The sequence below is a fragment of the Emys orbicularis genome, chromosome 5 (genome assembly GCF_028017835.1).
Source record: "Emys orbicularis isolate rEmyOrb1 chromosome 5, rEmyOrb1.hap1, whole genome shotgun sequence".
Taxonomy (NCBI): domain Eukaryota; kingdom Metazoa; phylum Chordata; order Testudines; family Emydidae; genus Emys; species Emys orbicularis.
In genome coordinates, this window is record NC_088687.1 from 81437026 (window position 1) to 81457321 (window position 20296).

The following is a 20296-nucleotide window of genomic DNA, read 5'->3' on the forward strand; positions in this document are numbered from 1 at the left end:
CATCATAATATTTTTTCCACGGCATCTGTTGCCTCATTCAGTGCTCTGTAAATAACTCAGGGTTCTATACTGAATGAGGATGTAGTCTGTATGACCCCGTCTCATTTGCTGTATACATTGAAAGATGGGTAGTGAATGAGGCAGGCGACTGCAGGAAGAGAAAGAAAAGATGGTCGTGAGGCCGTTCAGTTCCACCTGGTACATTCGACTCTGACCCTGCCTCTGCCACAGAGTTCCTATGTGATGTTGGGCAAAAATGTTCACAGTTGGCCACTAATTGTGTGTTCCTCATTTTCTGGGTACCGCGATTCTGGGCCAGATTTGCAAAAGTGCGGAGCACTCACAACTTTAACTGCTCTCAGTTGGAGCTTTATTTAGAACATAAGTGTTCTATAAGTACTCTGAAAACTTAGGTCTGAGGAATCTCAAGTTGGACACCCAAAATTAGTGGACACTTTTGATAATGTTGGCCTTAATATCTCTGTGCCTCAGTTCCCCATGTGTAAAATGGGGATAAAAATACCATCTACTCTCTCAGTGGTGTCAGAAAGATAAATTCATTAATGTTCATGAAGTACTCAGACTTCAGTGCAAGCTTTTAATGGTGAGCAATAAATAAGACCTGGAGTCACACACTGAATGAGGAGAATGAAAAAATATATTCACTGAATGAGGCTGGGGACCTGTGGAAAAAATATTACATGATCATGTAATTAAAGACTGTATCATAATTAAGGCCCTATTTAACTTGCGATATTGCAGATGCTGCAATATTAGGCTTCCACAGAAATTTTGATAGTGGGAACTCCACCGTGTATGAGGCCCCATGTGACTGCTGTCAGCCCCGGGAAGCCAACAGCAGGAGACCCCGCTCTCAGTCCCCGGGAGGCCAACAGCGGGAGGCACCCCTCTCAGCCCCTTATTCCCACTCTCAGCCCCAGGTCCCTGCTCTCAGGCCCGAGCAGCCAACAGTGGGAACCCCCTCTGTCAGTCCTGTGTTCCCGCTGTCACCCCTGCTCTCAAGCCCGGGTGGACGATATTGGAAAATTGCAGAAAAATAATAATGGATTTTATTACTGCAAATAATAAGGTCCATTATTATTTTTCCACAATTTTCCATGGCTTATCTGCAACTCAGCCGCAATATTTTGACAATCATCCCACAATTCAGGTAGGGCCTTAATCATAATACATATGCACAAAAAAGCCAAGTTAAGGTTATATGGCATCTCCTCACTTTTGAGTGCTTAACACTGCAATCTTACATTCTTTTAATGTAATTTTTTAGATGTTGTTGTAGTCCAACACATCATTTATACATGAGTTATCACATGCAGCTACATCCTTTATTTTCTCAGGTAATAAATTAATTCTAATGCATATGTAAAATAAAAGTCCTAAATACATCACAGAACTAAAAATCAGTCAGCATAAACATATACCATTGACATCCAAATATACAAATACAGCAGAAAATGGTATGTGAATTCTTTACTGTTATTGATTTCACTTTTCTCAGAAACACCATCAGCCTTATTTTGCAGTTTCCCTAGTTTCAGTGATAGAATTTCTTTTGCCAGATGTTACAATTTTATTATTCTAAGTTTATTTGAGACTTTTCTATTCTATAATGGTAAGAATGTTTCGCAGCTACAAGCAGGGCTGCAACTATCCTTGAACACATGGGACATCCTTGGGTACCTATTTCTTTTACCATTTCTTTAATCTGATGAGAGAAAAACAGAAAAGTTGTAATTGTCTGATATAAATATATAAAGGGTTTCACAAATTTTCTTCTACTGCTGATTGTTTTTGAAAGGTGAATTGCAGCTGTGTACATTAAAATGTTACAAAAGCAGTTGTGCTTTGAAATACAATTTCAAATCAATTCCTCCTAAATCTATCGCCTAACAGCCCCCTTTTACAAATCCTTACTCTTGTGAATAGTCCCATAGACTTGCCTAAGTAAGGACTACTGCATAGAAACCACTGCTACTCCCCACTTCTCCTTTGGTCCAACCCCTCTTCCCAAGCCGCAGCACCCTGATCCCCGGCAGGAACCCTGGGCAGGTGGGTGCCCATTTTTCTGGGGGGCCCCCAATTGGCCAAGGCCCCTGGGCATGGGCCCTGTTGGCCCAGTGGCTAATCCGCCTCTGCATATAATACATTAAAATGTCAATCGGAACTTAATAAAAATGCTCTTCTTCAGCACAATGCTAAAAGGGCAAAAATTATCTCTGATTTAATTACTACTGGGATTTGAGAAAATACTAAAAACATTATCTCTTAAGATGGTGATAAAGATTCTTTTTTATACCAGGGAGGTAAAATCCAGCATGCTCTCAGAAGCTGGAAAATTCTACAATACAAAAGATAATGAAGTAGAGCTTCCAATAATTCAGATTTACATGGGCAAAAATGAAGATGTGAAGGAACTTTTCTATATCTACCTTTCAGGACAGCAGTTTCCATGGTTTGGAATCTTAACTGTAAATATGCCTTACATAAATGAGAATTTGATAAATCTTCAAATATGGTTCAAAAACATGGGCCATCTTCAAAGTAGAAAACTAAAAGGCAAACTTAGAATCATGAATTATAGTCATATCTTCTTGTTGGGTAATATCTGTCAGTCTCTGTTTAAGTAGTTGATTGTGTTGATTAAAAGATATTATAGTGAGTGAGTAATAGAATAAGCAACCTAGCTCTAATGAAATGGTTGTTCCTCCATCTCCTGAAGACAAAAACAGGGCAATCTATAATCTGGAAGAATGCAGATTTTAGGCCAAAATTTAAGAAAAGCGATACAAACTCTACAATTTGCAGAAAAAAACATCCCCTCCCCTTGGCACATAAAAATGAGGTAGAGTGGAATTTGGGAGAATTAAGTTTCCTCAAAAAAATATTTTGAATGATCTTTAAGGACAAAATATGGCCTCTAAACCTAAATTCAGCCCCATAGAGCCTCTGAGATATTTTGGATTAAAAATTCTTAGCACTGGGGCAACTCTATTCCCACTATATCAGAGGGTAAAACTCAGCACCCCTTGAGCAGATCTAAGGGATCTAAGGCTGCCAACTGATGTGCCAAGACTACTTCTGTCCCTGCTTTCCCTGCGAGCTTGGGAGTCCAGCACTCTGTCTTGTTGAGCCAGACATGCCAGTCTGCTCCAACACAGACCCAGGGTCTGAACAGGAGCCCCAAAGCTGCAGACTTAACTGAAAGCAACTTAAGAAGTGTTCCTGTCTTTAACACTCAGATGCCCAACTCCCAAAGGGGTCCAAACCCCAAATAAATCCATTTTACCTTGTATAAAGCTTATACAGGGTAAACTCATAAATTGTTTGCCCTCTATAACACTGATAGAGAGATATGCACAGCTGTTTGCTCCCCTCCCCCCAGGTATTAATACATACTCCGGGTTAATTAATAAGTAAAAAGTGATGTTTTTAAATACAGAAAGTAGGATTTATGTGGTTCCAAGTAGTGACAGACAGAACAAAGTGAATTACCAAGCAAAATAAAATAGAACATGCAAGTCTATGTCTAATACAGTAAGAAAACTGAATACAGATTAAAAACCTCACCCTCAGAGGAATTCCAAAAAGCTTCCTTTTACAGACTAGTCTCCTTCTAGTTGGGTCCAGCAATCACTCACACTCCCTGTAGTTACTGTCCTTTGTTCCAGTTTCTTTCAGATATCCTTGGGGTAGGAGAGGCTATCTCTTAAGCCAGCTGAAGACAAAATGGAGGGGTCTCCCAGGGGTTTAAATAGACTTTCTCTTTAGGGTGGAGACCCCCTCCTCCCTCCTATGCAAAGTCCAGCTCCAAGATGGAGCTTTGGAGTCACATGGTCAAGTCACATGTCCATGCATGACTCAGTTTTTACAGGCAGCAGCCATTGTTTACATGCTACCCTGAACGTCCTCAGGTAGACTTCTTATGTGATTGGAGCCTTCCAAGATTCATTGTCCTTTAAGTGTTTCTTGATTGGGCACTTAATTTGCACATTCCTTTCTCAAGAAGCTGACCAAATGCTTTACTAAGGCTACTTAGAAATCAAGCAAGTACAAAGCCAATATTCATAACTTCGAATACAACGACACACGCATACAAATAGGATGAATATATTCAGTAGATCATAACCTTTACATAGATCTGTTACATGGCATATGTAGCATAAAACATATTCCAGTTATATCATATATACATTCATAAGCATATTTCTCTGAAGCCTTATGGGGTGCAACGTCACACACAACGTCACACAGGCTTCATCATTAATATGGAGTTCCTCAACTGGAATATATTTACCAAAGCCTAAGGCCACCATCTTCCAAAACAAGGAAGAAGTTTTAGCTGCTGCTTTAAAATTCTTCCATAGGATCTAAGATATTCTTGGTTTTATGATACTTCTGGCAGCTACTGAAGTAAATTAGGAGAGGGATTGCATTGTACCGTGTTAGCTATATGCACTAGAGCAGACTTTTCCTTCACGCAGTCCACATCAAACCAAGTACTTTATCTTTGAAAGTATGTCTGGAATAATTAAAACCAAAATCTATTTCTTTAGAGACAAGTGGTTGTAAGGACTTCAGCAGCAACTCCTATGATTCACAAAATTCAGAGGAATTCTCAGACTTACATCTCTAAGAAATCTAACATCAGTGTCCTCCAATCTCCTAGATAATTTGTCATGACTGGCTGGGGTCCATTTTAGTCTTTTGCAACAATGTTGGTCCAAACGGGTAATTAAGCCATCAGAAATAAAACTCTCTCTAAAATTATAATTATAGAGACAGGTTGATGGTCACTATCCAGGCGAGAAAGTATAGAGAAATTCCTATAGAAGGACTAATTAATTATATGAATAATAATCAATAATACTACCACCAGTTGATGAATTAGAGGTAAAACATCCTACTCTATCTCCCACGCTACTTCTATTTACAGGTATCTAATTAAATTTATCTAATAAAGCCTTTATTTTTGTCCAGAGATGTTAACCACCTGATCTCTAGAGTTTCGAGGAGGTGGTTCAAAAATCTCCTCACAGTTTTCTTCCCCTGATATTGAGTTCATTGGAGGACCTATGTGAGCATTAAAATCCCCCAAAATAATTAGATGAGCAATTGAGAATTGAAGACCTACCATATCAATTATCTCAACCAGTTTCTCCCACCATGACTCAGTAATACAGCGAGGATATTGGGGGGAGGGGCGAGGGATAAACATTTAATACTAAATTTTGGAGATCAGGAAAAAAAATTAAATATAGCCTGAATATCCAAATACTTTTCTTCCAAAAGTAAAATGTGAGCTTTCAGGAGTAAGGAAACCAAGGTGGCAAGTCTCCTTGATATGATCCCTTTTTGACAATCAACTTCTTCCTTGGAGGAAGGATTCAAAACTGGGAAAATCTATGATGTCAGACTCAGCTAATCCAAAAATCCATATCATTCATCTTATTTTTATACTCAGATAAATTCTAGGATATAAAATAAATAAATTGTCCTGCCAAAAAAACACTCCCTGGGTGTAGAGAAAGACATCAGGCAATCTAAGAAATGGACACAACAGCCTGATTGTAAGTATTTGATTCATCTCCAAATACCTCATTATTCTGATGAGTAATCTGCATGGGAGATTGTGAATATAAGGGAGGAAGGATGGAAATCCTCTTGGAATTCTATCTTGAGGCTCCCATAAAAGTTTGCACTATTTCAGGGAGGGGGAATGGTAAAACTGGTGGTCCTAGAACCAGATGCCAGAGGGTTAGACCTTGATTCAGTAAAGCACTTATGCACAGCCTTTAGTGCTTTGCTGAATTAGGGTCTAATGGTTTCTAGGGCCAGGTCTACACTAGAATGTTTTGTCAGCCTAGCTATGTGGATCAGGGATGTGAAAAAACTCATACCCCTTTGATGACATGGCTATGCCTGCAAAAAACCCCAGTGTGGATGCAGCTATGCTTTTGTCAACATAGCTGATTTGTTTGCAGTTTGTAACTCATCTCACTGTCTGCTAACCCTTAATCACCTACTTCATTTTAAATGGTCTACTACAGCATGTGTAAACTCTTTACAATCTACCCCTCAATTGCCTATTTCGACTTAAGTGACTTATGTTTAACAGCCTGTCCCAATTTCTGTTTAGCTCAGGCACACTGATTTCCTTCCCCAGACCTGAGGAAGAGTTCTGTGCAGCTTGAAAGCTTGTACTTTCATCTACAGAAGTTGGTCCAAGAAAAGATATTACCTCACCTACCTTGTCTCTGCCCTAGCTAATGTCACTGGAGAGGTGCTGTTACTATGCCAACAGAAAAACTCTCTCAGCATACCCAAGGCAGTTCTACGCTTACAATATTGCAGCGGCACAGCTGGCTGCGCCACTGTTGCACTTCAGTGAAGATGCTACTATGCCAACGGGAGCGCTTCTCCTATCGGTGTAGTTAATCCACCTCCACCGGAGGCAGTAGCTGTGTCGATGGGAGATGATCTCCCATTGACATAGTGCTGTCTACATCAGGGGTTAGGTCGGTATAACTTCATCATGCTGGGGTGGATTATTCACACCCCTGAGTGATGTAGTTACAACAATGTAAATTTATAGTATAGTCCTGGTCCCAGTGTCTAGAGTTGGGGGCTCTGCCAGTGTAGTGGCAAAGCATTTGTAGTGTAGACACAGTTTAGGATTTCATTCTCAGCCCTGAATCCACAATTCTATGATATCACAAACACAGCAGAAGTATTTGGTTGGATAGTCCCCAAACTTAGATTTAAAACTCCTAATATCAATATTTTCTTCTTTTTAAAAACATTTTTAGTGAGTGCAATGTTCCGTGATCCCATTGAAGTCAGTGGGAGTTCTGCAGAATCAGAGGCTCAGATTTAAACATTGCCTGCGAGGGTTGGTAACATAAAAGTTGCAATATTATCCAGGAGCTTGAGAACTGGCAATTGGAACTGATTAAAACCAAAAGTGAAACTGATGTTTTTTGTTTTCATTGTCCATTTCATGTTGTTTCATTTTTATGTATTTAGATTCCTTAAAATACAAAAAGATGCCTATCCAAAAGCTTTGGGTCATCTGACATCACTTGTAATAATATACACATTACTGAATATAGAAGAGAAAAATGCTCAATGAAAGTGCAAAGAGTAGGTAAAATGAATATATGGTGAAAAGTAAATTGGATTTTTTTTAAATTCTGTCAGTTTTAATCTAAGCTGTTAGTATGGAAGATGAGCAAATTTCTTTAAAAAATATCATTGTAACTGGACATTATCTCCTTTAACTCATCTCAGGAGCTTCACTTCTTTTGCTTTCATGTGTATATGGTATTATCTACTGTGAGTACAGAAACATAAGCTCTGATTCTACAACTTGATTCACATGGACATGTTCCTATATTTGCACAAAATTCCTTTAAAGCCATTGGGAGCTCCTCCCTATGGGCACCACATACACCTGCATGGATTTGAATGCAAGGCAAAAGCCATAGACTCCTGAACTCAGGTCACTTCAGGTAAAATAACTTTGTTTAAAACTTTTATTTGAATGCAGAATTTGTCAGTTAGGCTACACATTTTTCCATGTATGTAATTCCCACTGATGTCAGTTGAAGTTTTGCATAAAAAATTTAACCAGTATGTGGCCCTTAATGATTTAAAATCTTCAAGTTCAATGCAGTTCACATCTAAAATTCAGTCTTGTAACCCCGCTTGATATTTATTTAAATAGGTTTCTTACTAAATGAAATATACTATTGAAATGTAATATTTAAATTCCATTTAAATAATGTGGATGGGTTATTATTTCAAAGTGACAATGTGCAAGGTATTGTACACAATACAGAAAAACAAAGACTGTCCCTGCCCCCAAAGAATGTAAAGTCTAGAAGGTAGACACACAGCAGAAAGGACAGACTGGAAAATCCTGGATAATTTATACAAGTGTATTTATTTGAGTGTATATAAGTAAAGTTACAAACTTTCTACTTGTGGTTGTAGCAGAAGCTGATTTTAATAAATTACTTGAATGAAGAAAGAATGGTGGCTTGGTGAACTGGTTTTGGAAGGGTTATTCATGCATGGAGCTGGGAATGGAGGGAGAGTAGCATTGGTGGTGGAGTGGAAGATTACATATAATTTCCTCTCACCTCTGTGGTAGAGATGAAGAAAACAAGAGAGAGTGCCTACTTTGCTGCATCATTCCCTCCTTCCTCAAATTCTGCAGAAATATCTCCATACAAGTTGGGCCATTGGAATCAATGGCTTTTGCAGGAAAAATCCATTTCTACAGAGGAACTGAACCTCCCCCCTGCTCTTCTAACCAGGGGTCCGGGGGCCCCTGGGGACCAGGAGCAGGTTTCAGGGGGTCCACCAAGCATGTCTGGCATTAGACTCGCTAGGGCCCAGGGCAGAAAGCCGAAGTCCCGCCACACGAGACCTGCAGCCCGGGGCCCTGAGCCCCAACACCCAAGCCTGAGCAACTTAGCTTCACGGTGCCCCCTATGGTGTGGGGCCCCAGGCAATTCCCCTCTTTGCTACACCCTGACACCGGCCCTGGGTTTTATATGCAGAAACATGGGCAATGGGTGAACTGGCAGTTGGGGGAAGCTAGTCCCCTCCCCCTCCCCTTCTGCCCGAGGTCCCTCCCCTACCCCCTGCTCTTCTGCCCCCTCCCCCGCTGGCTCCCCTGCCCCAGGCCAGTGCCCCTGTACCCATCCCCCGAAGCACAGGATGGGTGGTACAGCCGCAGTGCCCCTAACCCCAGCCTCAGAGTGTGGGGTGAGTGGTGCCGCCACAGTGACCCCAACTCCAGCCCCAGAGCACTGGGTGGGTGGCGCCACTGCAGTGCCCCCAACCAGAGCGCCAGGCAGGAACCAGTCCTAACCTCCCCAAATTCTGGCGGCAGGCCATCTGGCCCCAGCCTAGCCTCAGCCTGAGCCACGAAAGAGCAGGAACTCACAGTACTCCTGGGGGCAGAGCGTGGGGAGGGCCACATCAGGCTGTTTGGGGAGGCTCAGCCTCCCCCAGCCTATGATACCCATTGCCCATGTGCAGAAAAACAGTTGTTGTGGTGCAGCTGGGCTGTAGAGGTTTTTATAGCATGTTGGGAGGGCCTCAGAAAGAAAAAGGGTTGAGAACTCCTGCTCTAACCCACCCTTCTTTCCCTGCCATTGGCAAGATGCCCTGAACCAGCTCTCCTCAAAGTGGAGAGTGCAGATACAAAGTCCCAGTTACTACTGTTTCATATAGCAGTAACACAGGTACCAATATACACTCTTATTCCTAGTCAAAGAAGGGCAGAATGATTCCTCCTCTGCCTGTGTTGAGCTCTGCTCCAAACACTCCACAGATCTCCAGCCCCACAAAGTACTAGTAGGGGAGCCTCTTTGAAGTCTGGGAGAAGGGGGAGCATACTGCTGAACTGGCAGTCTCCTTCTTCTATATCCTCCCCCATCCCCAGATGGGTCTGCTACCCTCCACTTCATAAATGGAAGGGAAGCACGGGGTCCTAAATCATTAACAATATGTTGAGTACCACACATTAGGATATTAACATGAACATAATAGGTCACTCACATGGGAATTTTAATAACCCTTAGTAATGCTATTTCCTTGACACACACAACTTGGTCTGATTGCCCTAGCCTATCAGTATATCTTGTAAAAACAAATGATGTCATTCAATAAGGAGCTATCTTCCATTATAATAGAAACCCATTATAACCTCACAATCTACAGTGAAATACTGTTTAGAAACAGAGTTCCAGCTCCTATTGAGCTTACTTGAATTGTCCCACAGTTTAAGATAGGGTAAAGAAGTTTTCCCTTAGAAAGTAAGAAATGCCTTGGGGAAAAAAGGGGTGTTCATTTGTGTTTGTGTGTGTACATTAATTTTGCAAAGATTATGGGGAACATCCAAACCTTTTATAAAATAGGTGCAAGTAATACAGTCTACCCTCAGGCTGAGAAAACACAAAGGCATTTGGGATCAATTGGAATTTTGTAAAATCTGATTTTTAGGTAGGGTAGGGGAAGGACCTCGGGCAGAAGGGGAGGGGGAGGGGACTGATCTGTAATACACACACATCTATGTAGTGTTTGTATCCATGTGATAAATTTATCATGCATCTTTGAGTGCCTCACCTGCACTTTGCCCACTAATCTACCTCCTCTGAGACTACTTCTAGCATTCCAATCCTCTGAGCAACTTCAAAGAACTGCCAGTTAAAAAAAATCAAAGCTCAGCCAGAAAAAAAGTTTTCTTATTCACCCCAAACATCATTTAAACAATTAATTGATTTGAGGTCATAGGATAGGAAATATTCAGTCCAGAATGAGTGACAGGTTTAATGTTCACAGCCTCATGACATAAGAAGAGTGTTATACCATTGCAGAGGGATTGGAGATTCCTATCCCGCCCACACAACAAAGCATTTGCTTCTAGCTTTGGACATTTCTGAGATTAATACCATTTGTAAAACAGGGACCTCATTGCCAATAAAGTAAGAAACATATTTCTAGCCTCAGTACGTCACAGCAAAGTGGACATTTATACTGTGACACAAATATGTATGGAAAAATGATTTAGGATTTTTTTAGAAGTTTCTAAAATGCATTAGTTATCATTTTTCTTTGCCTTAGAGGCCTGAAGTGGGAGAAACATACTGCTAAGCCAGCCATGCTTCAGAGCCAGAGGGATATGAAAAATAATACTTCAAAAAAATCTTTCATTTTTCTGTAGAATATGTGTAAGAATACATAGCAGTTGTATTGCCATTCTTTTGGAATAACCTATCTAACTCATTCCACTTGTAATGCATGCCAGTAAAATCTTTGCATCACACCATCATGTGCTTCCATTTCTAAAAGACAAAAAACTATCATGTGTTCTTAATATTCATGCATATAAGTTTTATATATAACATTTCTGGATCTTATGGTGCCTCATTTCCAAGATAAATAAAAGTGATAAGAACTAAAATTTCTATTTATTTGGAAGGCCATACCATTCACTTTCTCCTGCAAATATCTTTAGCTGGTGCTTATTTTTAGGCTTCTAAAATTATGCCATGTGTGATTTGATTATTAGGTTTAGTGGAAGCATGGCTAATGGAATCAGTATCATAGCTATAGCAAGCTTTGTGAATTTTCATTGCCAGTTTTCTGCATAGTTTATACTTTTGTCACTCACGCTGCACAGAGGTGCTTCAACAATTAATCGCAAACTAGGGGGACTTTTAATGGCGCTCTTCTTGGGATCTTGTGTTAAAAGAAGAAAAGTTCCCATGAGTGAAGTATAAGTTAGCTTTTCCATGGGTGGGGGGGAGGATTGAATTACATTTCTCTCCTTGTCCTTTAAATGAATAGCATAGTTTGGGTGAAATTATCAGGCAATTGCATGCCTTTTATGCAGATAATGCTATTTGATGAAAGCGGTGTTTTGATCTGCTGAGGATAATACAGATCCAGGGTTGGATTCATTGGTGAGAGTAAAGCTGTCTTCTGTGATAACTTCATCTCAGCATGAGGTCAGACGGGGAAAACTGGGATGGGGGATTAAAAAATGACACAGTCGGAGCAGTATTCAGTTCCCTGCTGTGCTCCTGGCTGCACACTATAGCTTATGTTTCTGATCTGTTATGGTATTGTCTGCTTTTCTCTCCCAGAGCAGAAAGAGATTGCTAAAACTTTTCTTTTTGCAGCTAGAGGGATTAGTTCAGTGCAGCTTTTTTAATTAAAGAAACTGTATCTTTTTCAAGGCAATTTAATGCTGCACAAGAAGACCATCAGCATTCATAACTTAGTGCTATTAACTATAACAGAGAATAGCTATACATTTAATATTTAGAAATAGACATCAATCTTTAGAATTTTGGGGTTAAAATTGATAATTGATCCTTTCACTAAATGAATGGTAGTAAATGAATTATTTTCTATAACTTTTCTATAAGTAGGAACTTCAAACAACATTGCTTTTAGTTTAGCTGAGCTTCCTTAATTAAATATCTATAATAACAGTAGAATGCTTTTAAAAATATAGTTCTATATAGAAATAGTTCTGAGCATTTTTCCTCCTCACTTCATTGTTTTACAAAAATAAAAAAAAGTCATCAGTTGAAAATATCTGTAGAATGTACTGACCTTGTTATTTTTACAATATACATTCCTAGATCATTTTAGCTTTATATCAAGCTTCAAAATATAATTGGCCACTAGCTTTATTGATTAGGAATAGGCACATACTCTCTAAATAAAAATGACTATGCAGTCGTTAGGCTATTTACATTTGAGCTGAATTTACAGCTCAGTTTAGCCGAGGTTAATGGTTGGAAACCTCAAATGTTTCCAATAAGGCCCATATGTTGATCACTTTACAAAGCATACAGGGACTGTGCTTAGGTTGCAGCATACACATCTCCAACTAAATTCCATGCCAGATCAATTAGAAACAGTTCCCCTGAGCAGACAGGAACAAAAAAAGATTGTTGCCACTATTCTGGTTGAACTCTTGTCTTCTAGAAATGAAAGAAGTCATGTTGAGTACTATGTACTTTACTAGCAACAGTCCAAGGAAATTTAGAAAACAATATTTTATTAAAATTTCAGGTTAGACACAACAGATAAAAAGCAATTAACATCCAATGTATCAAAATTTAATAGCAGCTCATCATGTCCCTTCAGAGCTTTTAGTTAGAGTGGTCTGTTTTTCAGACTTAGTTTATTAGTGATATGTTTTATTGAGAAAACTTTGGTTTCCTTATTGCTTTTCTCCATTACCTTAAATATTTTTAAAATATGTTTTCCCATGAAATTAAGCTGTGTTTCGACAGTTATTAGTGGGATTGTTGTAATGATCATTAGATTTTTTTCAAACATGTTCCAATCAAAGAAGGGGAAACACCATCAAGAAATTTTAAAAAACTTCATGGGTATGCGCCTTATTTATAACAGAAGTTCATCTTTCTGCAGGGAAAAACAATAGATTATCATAAATTCTGCATAAATGTGATGTATGCTATGGGAAACTGACTAGTTCTATGAGAGATCTGTATATTGACTTCTGACTGACTCTAAAAACTATATACATTCTTGTCAATAGGGATTGAGAGTAGTTATCTGATAGTACCTCATGTGCTGGAAGACTGCTGTATTAGTCAGCATGCCCCTTAAATTTCTCACAGAATTGTGTAACTAATGCACAAGGAAGACTATAAAGGCTCTTTGTGATGGCTACTAATTATGATTAGGAAATGATTATGCAGTTGTTTATAAAGCCATAAAATTACCTCAATCAATATCTGGAAGTGAAGTAGTAACAATATGTGAAAGTCATGTTTTGTATTCCAAATTTTATGCAGACTCTTTCAGGTTCTTCCTTGAGAATACAGTAAAGAGGGTCAGCAATAGTATTCAGTGGAGCGCAGACTCACTGTAGCAGTGGTTTATCCACAAACTAATGTAATAGAAAAGCCTGATCCGCATTTAAAGGTTGATTTGTATGATAATCAGTACATTAGGTGGCTCCAAAATGAATGTATGTAGAGTCCTATCTTGCCTTAATTAAGGTAATTAAGACATATTTCTCTCTGCAGACTGCCGTTTAATTTTATGGCTTTGTCAGTGATCAGATTAGAATATTTGTTTTACAATTTTACCACAATTTAACAGCAGAGGAAAATAAATGTCATGACTTATTTCTGGCAGTAAAACGTGCTAATAGAAATATCTGAGATGTTCCTGTGGGTGTTAAAACTTTTAGCTTATCTCTCCCCCTTCCCCCCCCCACATCTCCATACTAACTAATACTTGCACAGTGCTTTTAATTTAATATTGACAAATTACTAAAATTTGGACTCCCTCTGGAACTGTTAGCTGTCCAGTCCATATGATTATCAGGAAGTTTTCTTGTACTCAAAGAAGGGGGTATGTGATGTTTACTAATTTAGTTATAAGAGTTACCAATTTATCACGGTTTGGTTTTGATTCTTAGATTTAGTCCAAACATGTTTTTTATCCAAATTGATGCGTGCATCATCCAGGACACTTTGCTTCAACACCTTCAAACACTGAGAGCTTTCCAACTGCAAGGCTCGCTGGGGTTAGTCACAGTGTACACCTATACCCAATTAAGTCAGGCAAAGCCACAAATACTCATTTATACAATTTGCTCGGACAAATGTAATAACAGTAAAGTACAATTATGAAGTCCAGAGGTTATCTTCTTAGAGCCTTTGTGAAACCTGACACCCTGATGACCTACAGGAATGTTTTGACGTGCGTGTAAAACATGCACAGTAGATAGGCAGACAGTTGAGGAAGCAACAGAAATGAGACAACTCTGCTGTATTTTCGAAAGGAAATACTAAGTAGCTGTTAAGTCAGTCCCTGTCTGATCCTGTACAAGGATAAAAACCATGAAGCTAATTGTACGAAAGAGCAAATGGGAATAGTAACTGTCACATTATGGTCAGCCAACAAGATTGAGCAGCCGAAACAAGCATTTTTTTAATGCTTTATCCTTATCCACAGTAATGCACAACGCTAGCTATTGAGATCCCATATAGATAATCTCTTATCTAACTGTCCTAAACCACATTTTGATGCTTACCCCAAAAGCAAAATTGATAGTTGGAAACAATTTCATCCGGTATACGCTGCATTTCGGTGGTATTTGACAGCGAAGGGGTTTTGCGATATTTTCTATTCAGACACTTGCATATCCTGAAAAGGGTAGGGTCTTAGAGACAGCAAGTTTTTCCAAGTATTGTGCCATTATCCAGTACATAAAGACTGTGATAACGTACACCTCCAAAAAGGACACATTAGAGGAACTTAACAAGTTTGGGAAGTACATAACGACGTCTTGAATTTACCTCATCTTCTCCTTTTATTGGTAATTAGTGCAGGAGCCAGTATGTCTTGAGTCAGAGTACATTCTGCTCTCTTCCTTCAGTAACACCTAGACTCAGAGGAGAAGCAAGATTTACTGATAGTCACATAAAAAAGTCTCTCTGTTTAATTCATATAAGGAATGCATATTCCTTTGTTCCGGCGCTACAAAATACAAGCTTATTAGCATCCTAAAACCGTGAAGCTGCTGCTTCTATTACATTTTTTTTAAAGTCTAGACGATGATTTTTAGCAAGGTTAGCCACATTTAATGGCAGCCTTTAGAAAGATACTAGCCTATAGAGATTTAAAGCAAATGTGACTTTACACTTTTAAAATTAGTTTAAACTCTGAAGGCTGAAATGTAATTAAACTTTGGTAAGCCTAATAATACTACTTCAGTAAAGTTAGAGTACTAAAAATAATGTACTATGGACTTCAGAAATGCAGACAAGATTTGACAGTAGTTCATCCTATGAGCTTTGAATGAAAAACAAGGTTTATAATCTCTGTATATAACGCAGGAGAATCTTAATTCAGTGTGTTTGGAGGTGACAGAAAGTTCATCTTGGTATATCACGGGACTTGGCTAAATTAGAGCAAATGTCTTTTCACCCTTAAGAAAGCATTTTGAATATTGACAGCTTTATAACATCACATTTTTCATTTTACATTAGAACAATATAAGTCAAAAAGAAAAATTTATACCAAAGCCCTCGCTGTAAAAGTTGTTTTTAAATTTAACAGTCATTATTTATACTACATAAACGTAATTATGATGTCTGGTATCAATTCAAGAATATTCACGTTTATCTAGCTAAATATATTTTGATATAAAATTAATGTAATATAATTAACATTTTCACATTTTGATTGCTTTTCTAATAGGAGCTCAGAATGTGTGTAGCAGATTTTAATCGCAAAGCAAGTTAATACTGTATACAAATCTATCTTTATTGTCTGTATACTTCATTTTAAGTGTTAAAATGAGCAAATCTAGGTGTGGAGTAAAGAAAATTTTCAAACTGTTTCTTGAGATGTATTTATGCTTCCTGCTTTTTGAACCGAAATCCCCATCATTTAAGTAGCACCACCGGAGCCAGGAAAGTATACATTTCTGCCCCCACTGGTTTATTTTTAGCGTCTTCAGAAACATAATCTAAACTACGTGTAAGGATTTAGAAACAATTAGCTAGTAATATTTCAACTTTATTGTAGCGAAAATAAGTTATTTATATTATAAAATAGCCACAGTATTTCCTATAGATGAAACATTATAATTACACTTGGTGGTTGCCCACGAAAATATTTGTTCTTTTCTATTATACATGCTGTAAAAATGTTTGATAATGCAGAATGGTTATTCTTTTATGCGGTACACACTGGAATTTACAGCTGTGGCTCTCGTTGCTCGTACAGCACTCAGGAATCAGTTTAGATGTGCAGATGCATTGTTTCCCAGATTGAACCCACCACAGTACAAATGCTCGTTAAAAGCAATAGGAAACAAATGGGTAAAACACCACAGAAAATAAAGAATTGTTGAGTAGATCATAGGTAACACTAACCATGCTTGTCAATAACAGCTGTAATTGCATATCTTGGGAATTTACTAAGAAACTTTTTGGATAACATAGTGGTGTTTCCATTATTGAGTCGGAAAGGTGATAAATATATCTGAGATTGGAAAATCAGCATACCGTGGCAGATAGCTCCAGCAGCTAAATGTTTAAAAAACTTCTAATTTCATGAGCATTAGTGAACAATCATAGTTGGTGTGTAAAACTTCTTTAAGCCTAAAATGAAAGATGTAAACAGAGGAATTATAGTTATTTCTCTGTTTTAGAGGAAGGACAGGGCCAGGATATTCAGGAATATTAATGTGAAAATTAATGTTAAAAAGCATTAATGACTGTGTTACAGGTGGATACTTTGTATACAGTCCACTACTGTCACTGACTGTTATCTACTTTTTATGGCAGGTGGGTGGGGGGGAGAGTGCAGGAAAATAAATAAAAGGAAGTTCTTCACACAGCGCACAGTCAACCTGTGGAACTCCTTGCCTGAGGAGGTTGTGAAGGCTAGGACTATAACAGGGTTTAAAAGAGAACTGGATACATTCATGGAGTTTAAGTCTATTAACGGCTATTAGCCAGGATGGGTAAGAAATGGTGTCCCTAGCCTCTGTTTGTCAGAGGGTGGAGGCAGAAAAGAGATCATTTGATCATTACCTGTTAGGTTCATCCCCTCTGGGACACCTGGCATTGGCCACTGTCGGTAGACAGGATACTGGGCTGGATGGACCTTTGGTCTGACCAGTATGGCCGTTCTTATGAAAAGGAGAGTGAGAGAAGGAGGAAGAAAAATAAACAGAAGAGTCTCTATATGCTTGTGTATGTGTGTGGTTAGGGGGAAAATTAATTTTAAAAGGAAACCTCATAAATTACAATCGGCTCACTCTCAATGTTGGCCTTTGTTGATATTGTTCTAAGTCTAGCCTACTTTCGAAACATCATCAAGTAAGGCCACAGAGCAAATACTTCAGTTGTACTATCGCACAGATAAAATATGTAGAATGTTTTACTTATGGGTACAAAGACTTCAGATTTATCACAAGGTGTACGCTTCAGACATCAGGTTGTTCATAAACATCGCAGGTCACTCGCATGAGCTACTTTAAATGGGGTCCAGCTGCTGGGTTTGTGAAGCCTTAATTATACCCCTCTGCTTCCGCATCAATCTTCCTAGGCAGTTTCTTGCTCGCTCCCACCTTATCTAGTGACTCAGTTGACCTAATATGCCCAACCTCTGAAACAGCAAGAAAAGTATTTTCTAAGACTATCAGAGGGTTTGATTACATTGATGAGGTGCATGCACTGGGGTAAAAATGCAGTTATTTATCACAATTATCCCCCTCCCCATGGAAAAATCAGTCAATCAACCAGGCCCCTTCCCCCCCCCCCCCGATAAAAACCCCCTCTCCTGGCACTGGTCTGAGAGAATATATAATGAGGCTGTAAGTTCATTAGTGTTTGCAATCAGTAGCGTGCAGACACCCTCATCAGGGCAGAAAGCTGCAAAGAGCCATTCATCAGCGTGAAGTGTTATTCATGGATGACCCCTAAATCATTGCACTAGTAGTAGATGTACTGATTGGTCACAGCATGGGAGCCTCGGTATTTTACATTAACCAAGGCAGGCGGCGGTGGGGAGAAGCGGGGAAGAAGGCAAAGGTGGTTCAGTCCAGCAAATCCCAGCTGGCAGGAAAACGAAGCCAAGGGGACATCTCTGCGGAAAGGGGAGCAGAGGGAAGCCACTGTCCACTCGGCGGGCGCTGGAGCGGAGGCGCTGGGGATTATAAATGCTCAGGCGGGTCCCCATCGCTCTGTGCTGGGGAGCGGCTTTCACCCCCCTCCCCCTGCTCTGCGCTGGGGCGGCGCATGGTAGGCTCCTCTCGCGTGTGGCTGACTGGCAGGAGCTGGAGCTGCTGCTGAGCCCAGTCTCCCTTCGGGGTTCCCCGTGTTAGTGCACAATTAGGTCCTCCCGGCGGCGGTGGCTGCTGGTCCCGGGCACGTTATTGGAGCGTCCTCCCCTTCTCCCGAGCTGCTTCTGAGAGCGGAAAGCAACTCGTCCCCGCGCGCCCTGTTAGCTAGGGGAGAACAGAGCCAGAGGGAACTGGGGGAGGCGGGGGAGAGGGAGAAAGTGAACTCCAAGGCGCTGGGCATTTCTCCCCCTCTCACCTCCCCCCCGGCTGCCCGAGCCCCTGGCAGGGTGCAGCAGCGGGCACGGGAAGGAACTTGTAACACTTTTCCTTTCTTTTCTGCTTTCCCCTCCCCCCGCTTTTGGCCAAGTGCTGGGTGCGTGGTGCTTTTCCTGGCGCCGCTGCTGGGATACTGAGAGCAGGCGGAGAAGAGACAGAGCGAGCTTGGCAGCCCTGGGTAAGTGGAGCGCTGCTCTCTGTGCTGGTCCTAGTGGCCGGGCTGGCGTGTGGCTGTGGGGGAGCCAGCGGGGTGGCGCTGCGGCTGCGAGCGCAGGAGGGTGCCGGGAGCCCGGGGAGTCTGAAAGACTTGCTTAAAATGGGGCTGTGTCCTTCCTCTCCCGGAGGCGGCAAGTGGAGTGAGCCGGTCTGTTGGGAGTGTGTGGCAGGCTCCCAGCCTCCCCCCACACCACTATTTCCTTTCTTCTGCCCCCGTCTCCAGCATCCCCTCCTCTGAGGGGAACTTTAGCTGCTGGCAGCTGCTGTTTGGTTCCCTGCTAAATACCCCACTGTGAGGAGGGGATGGACACGGGGACCACGAGAGGAGGAAAAGGTGCCTAGCAAATGAGTAGAGTTTTTATAAAGCGAGCTCGTCCGAGTTCTGTGCTTCTCCCTGCTGGCGATGCTCTCCGCTTGCGTGGTGCTGCTGTTTCCAAACGTGGGTCTCGCAGTCCTTGCTGAAACGATGCAGTGAGTACGCGTACACACGCTACTTATCCCAAACATACACTTTGTAAGCTAGCAAAGGTGCGGGCTTGCACGTTATTGCATTCTAGTGTAGATCTAGTGCAGAGAGATCTGCTACCACAGCAGCTTCATTTATTTTCTCAAGTCACTTCATTACACTTGGAAGATAAATGAAAGTGTCCAGACTTTTATTTTGTAAGTGTAACGGAAGTTGAAGAAGCGTAAAAGGTTGCCCTGGTTTGACTTGTGGTAGATTTTAACATGGTTCATATTATCTGTGATCTGTATACTTAAGATTGTCTTTATTCATAGCACTATATTTCCTATCTTTTGACAATGTATTTGTCAAACGTTTGTAGGCAGTGGCAGACTCCATTGGGTGGTCTGTACACTCTGGAAATAGAAATATGTTCAGGTTTTACCTCTTCTTTCTGTTACTTTAAAGTAGAAAGAAAAGAGAACAGGCAGGAATTTTTTTACTTTTGTTCAATAAATTGCAAAGAAAATTTAAAATAAGTAGAGTTAACAATCTGAAACAGATCCCAAGTTGTTGGGGTTTTTTGTTTTTTATCTAATGATATTATTTAAACTTCCTGTATTTTTGTTTTCTTTCTTAGAAGAATACTGTGCTTTATATGGTCTATAGTGTCAGGGCCCATGGTTTATGTGCTAAAAAGTTTTATATTGTAAACTTCACTTTATAACCAAGTAATTTACCATATTCAAATACACAAAAAATAGCCTATATATGGACCTACAATCTTAAGTTCTAGTATCAGTCATTCCTCTGTGGTCTTCTGCAGTTCAAGGTTCTTTCAAATTTGTTTATATTTAGATTCAAAACAGTTTTTAATGTGAGAATAGTTAAATAGCCTGCATTTGTACTCACTAAATGTCATAAACCTGTTTGATATTGGAAATTCTTCCTTTGCATAGTATCCGTCATTA